The sequence below is a fragment of the Ursus americanus genome, chromosome 13 (assembly GCF_024610735.1).
Source record: "Ursus americanus isolate L20-20 chromosome 13, mUrsAme1.1.p, whole genome shotgun sequence".
Lineage (NCBI taxonomy): Eukaryota > Metazoa > Chordata > Mammalia > Carnivora > Ursidae > Ursus > Ursus americanus.
This window is the reverse complement of record NC_142139.1, coordinates 27,967,072-27,971,920: the sequence shown is the minus strand read 5'-3', so window position 1 is coordinate 27,971,920 and position 4,849 is coordinate 27,967,072. Positions and strand designations below refer to the sequence as shown.

The window sequence follows — 4,849 nt, the reverse complement described above, 5'->3', positions numbered from 1 at the left end:
ACAGTGACAGAAGTCCAAGTCACACATAAAAGTCATTTGCAATCTCTGAGCAAAGGCACAGCTAGGATAAACTCTGTAAAATGAGGGGATTTGACCAGACTGGCTATCACAGGTCATCTAGTCAGGAAGGCTGGCTCCTGAGCTCAGCTGCGAAGACTCGCCCTCTCTGATATGCCAGATGCAGGAAGGAAAGTCTGTTGTGCTCTGGCACCAACCTTCTGATACAAAAAAGAACTATATTGAGAGTAAAGTAGATAAAGTGAAAAACTTTTACCATACTTGTGAGATAAATTAATATTCAATAGTTTAAAATTTATGTATGCTATAAAACACTGTGGCAAACTATAGTCCTCAACAAATAAACCAAAGACAGTCCTGTGAGGATATTAAATTTGAGAGTAAGCCCAGTGAATTGCTAAACCCTAAGAGCCCATAACCTGCCTGTCCTTTATATAGTATTTTCCAGGTCACCTAGACAAGGGTATTTCTTGTTTCATGGAGGCTCTGAAACACTTCTTTAAAAAAAAAAAAAAAAAGGCATTAAGAAATGATGACTCAAAGATTTTAAACCCTAATGTTACAGGCAAAGCTTCATTTTTATGGAATGTAAAATTCCGTTAAATGGAATTTAAGCTCATTAAGGGAGGCCACTACTAAATCGTGTCCCTGCAGCATTTCCAGATACTTGGGCACGGCTCACTCAGTCCCTGCGAATGCCATACAGGACTGATGAGCTTCATGTCTTCACTTCCGGCATTCCACTTATTCTAGGAATCAGGGTGATGTGTATTTGATACCAGGATGATTATCCTGTTCTGCCTTGGTTATTTGGGGTCCTTGCTGTAACCCGTTTTCTCTCTTTTAAAGACAAGACTTTTCAAATTCCGTCTTATTGGCCCGCTCTTCTATGGGTGTGATATTCATTTCAGCAGCTACAGAGGCAGAGGTCACTCCTTCTGTGATTCTGTTTAGGTCTTGCAAATATTAACAACTTCTTCCAACTCTTGTATTGTATTGTATTGCCCATTTCTAATAGCCTCTTCCTACAGCCCAATAACATCAAAGGTGCTTTTACTTGCCAACAACTTTGCTTTGCAGATCCAGAATTTAGCAAATTTTTCAGCCCCAGGAACACCAGACAATATGGTAAATATTTCATTAGAAAGTACATCCCCTTCAATGATCTGCAGACACTCCGTTAGAGTGTTGTTAATTTTAAAGGACAGTTCAAGTTGTGCTTTCTTTTCTTCATCTTCTTTTTCCATACTGTTCCAGAATGAAATATTAATTTCTTCTATTATTTTTCTTTTTAAGTTCCATAGGAGACTGTTTTTAGATTTTTCCCCTTAGATTTCTGCCATTCTTCTAGTTGTTCCCCTCAGTCCTCTGCTGTGATCTTCTTAATATTTGGATTAGTTTGGGTCTTATTTGGGACTCTTTTTGCATTTACAGTTTGGTCACCGGATTGAGTTTTGGGAGCTGTCTTATTGAGAAAACGGATCCAGGGAAGAGTCTTTTTCAACTTGGAGTCCAAAGTCTGTGGTTTTTGATGATAGCTGTCGGTGTATTTATTCCCATTGGTGCCATTTGCTGTTATGTTAGGGGTGCTTGGAATAACTGAATTAAAACTGCCAACTGTCAGATTAGGACTTTGGCTTAAGGCTTTAGATATTTTGCAGTGCACATGAGTCCAAGATCTAAAGCAGTTTTAGTGGATTTCTGATCTTGCTTAGTGTTTGAATGTCTGTTGCTATAGCCTCCCTGAAGCACACTGGGCCATGTCCTGGGTTTGGTTTGCCTTACTTTTTTGTTCAGTGACAGTGTGTGACGGTACCTTAATTTCATTTGGTCTTCCATATTTATCCCTATTAACCTTTATATCCTTTATGTCCTTGACTACTTCTTTCTTTGATGCTTGAGTCCTACTAAGGGTCTGAACATAATGAGAGGGAAGTGTCTTTGGGGGTTTTTCTCCTGGTCTTACAGGATTTGGTCCTCTCGAGAGTTGCTGTGAATTTACTGGTAGAATCCTAATTTGTGTTTATCTAATAAATTGTTTATTAACTCTTTCAGAACAGCACTATTCCCCCTGAACTTTTGCCCAAGGCTTGTTTAGGAGCCAAATTGCTCTTGGTTTGATTATAAGAGTTAGTCTTTGGCTTACCTATTGTCCATAATTCAGATCTTTGGCTTCCTTTCAGAGTCTGAGAAGGTCTGGGGCAAGTCTATCCAAGGATTTATTTTCCACATGGTTATTGTCCACTGAGTCTGCACATTTAACATTTCCTTGATTTACTATCTGCTGTTTTGCAGTTTTTAATTCCTGTATATTAAGTGACCCCACAGTTTTTTTAGACAGTTCTCCAGTAGTGAATGACCTAGCTTCATGCTGTTCTTGACTGTTGCTGGAAGGCTTACAGTTTAAGTTAGAAGAAATACATCCTGAAGTCAGCCTTTTGCCCAGAAGTCTTGGTGGCCCCAACTTTGGCTTCTGGATCCTGTGGTATTGGCAGGTCTGGGCTCGAGTTTAATGCTGCTGGGTCTTAGAACTTTGGTAGGCAAAGCAACATGATTGGTAACATCCTTTTTTTTGAGTATAATAATAGATTTAGCCTTAGGTAGAAGATTCAGACAGTTACTCAGCTTTTAGATAAGATTTGGTGTTTTGGCACGTCAGTTTTCCCTGGGCTGGTAGGCACTTCTGGACCTTTCTCTGCCACTCTTTAGCAGCTGTGGATGGCCCCGGTGGCACCATGACTCCTATGTGACAGTTTTTCCTTCCATTTTTTTAAATTTAATTGTTAAGTGTATCTTCCACAGTACCATCAGAGGGATCTTCCTGAAACACATTTGATCCTTAGTTTAAGAACCAAGTTCAATGAAAAAATAAAATCAAAAGTTGTTAATGTTGATGGATAGAATAAGTTTAAAAGGGACATCTGAACTGAACCTTGGTAAAAACCTGTGTCTGGTGCCCAGTACCCAGAAAACAAACTCGTAAATCTTTGTATGGCATCAAATGTTCAATATCTATTCCATCCTGGTCTTCTGATTTTTATTGTACAGAAACTCTGTCCCTCACATGCAATATCATCATGCCTTGATAATTTTAACATGTTATTTCCTCTCCCCTCTTCCCACATTCCTTTCTCCAGAAATTGTGGTGAATGGGCTCTTACTTCAGGCCCAGATGAAATGTGGCTTCCTTGTTGAGTGACCTCACACACTCAAAGTCACTGTTTTCTTCCTCATATTTCCTGTTACACTTTTAGTGAAAGTCAAAATCTTTATAATGGGCAGTGGGACCCTACATTATTCTTTGCAGTTTGCCTGTCTTCTCCACATCTTTGACCTCATGATATTGCCTTAAAGCTTTTCCTCTGGTTACTCCCTCTGTCTTCAGTGACCTTAATGCAGATATCCACTTGGCTATCTTCACATCCTTTAAGAGTTGCTTAAATGACATCTTCTCAATGAGGCCTATCATGACCACCATATTTAAAATTGCAATTGCCCTACCAATCAGCTTTATGCTATATATTCTTTCATAGTATTTGTCGTCTTATAAAAAAACTATATAGTTTATTTATTTGACTTATTTTTAAAATAGTCACCCAATAGAATGTAAGTCCCACGATTGCAAAGGTTTTGTCTGTGTTTTTTTTCCATTGATATGTACCAAACATCTAGAATAGTGCCTGTGTAATAAATATTTATTAATTAAGTGAGAAATAAATCTTGAGCAAGTTACTGCCTCTTTAACTCTATTTCCTTGTATTTAAAAAAGAGGTCATAAGAATTCCTAAGTGAGAAAGCTATTGTGATTAATAAATGAGATGATGCATGCAAAGCAGTTAGCATAGTGTCTGACTCATCATAATTAATTAATAATGTTAACTCCCATTATTAATGGTTTTACTGTTTTCTGGGTTTTTAAGATTCAAAATCTTAATTCATAACTATTAAGCTTACAGAAATGAAAAAAGAAAAGTTGAGAAGAACCCAGGAAGAATATTTGTAGGTGGAATTTATTATATAGTTACATATTTTTTAATTCCAGAAAAATTATAAATTACATTTTAATATAAAAGTAATATCTGAAATATTAAAACATTAACAAAGGTATTTTCTAGAAATCTCAAAAATTCTCTTTTTGGAAAACAATATAAAGGATGAAATTTATCAATTTTTAAATTATTAGAACTGTTAGTTTAATACCATTTTTACCAAAAGTCACCTTACAATAAATAAAGTGCCATTAAAATTTAGGCCATTCTTAATTTCTAAAAAATAGATCAAAGTGATACACATAGTTTTTTAAACATAAAAGCAAATGCTATTGATGGAGATAAAAGGAAATTCAACAATTTCTTGCCCTAACCTTCCGCATGGCCAGCCATACTCACATAGGGTTTAATTGTATCTATTTAGAGCTCTTCTGGTGCTCGCCTTTATATATCTAACATATATGCTTATACTGCTATTTTTTAATTCATCAAATGAAGATTATTTTGTTGTTTTTGGGCTGTGATATATCAGCTATTAATTTATTTCTCCACCTCCTACTCTCTCACCCCTTTCCTTCTTCCAATTCTTGGTAATTTTAACACTTAAAAACTTTTCAATTGATTATCCTTGTTAGTTGCTTTTTACTACTGAAATATCTAATTTGTTTAATCAATGTAAATGTGATCTTTTTAATTTCCCTTTTGTGAGATGAGCATGTTTTTGCCTCTATGCTTCTTTACCTTGACTTTCACTTCAAAGCTGATAATATGTATATTCTATTGTGTCAGACATAATTAAATGCTTTGTGTTTTCTCTGTAGCTTGATTGAGAAAGTTGAGCA

The 4,849-nt window shown here is 36.1% G+C and overlaps 1 pseudogene; it reads right to left on the bottom strand.

Moving 5' to 3' along the window:
* Positions 1-467: 467 nt before the first annotated feature.
* Positions 468-2,755, bottom strand: LOC123793064 (cytoskeleton-associated protein 2-like pseudogene; annotated as a pseudogene).
* Positions 2,756-4,849: the final 2,094 nt, after the last annotated feature.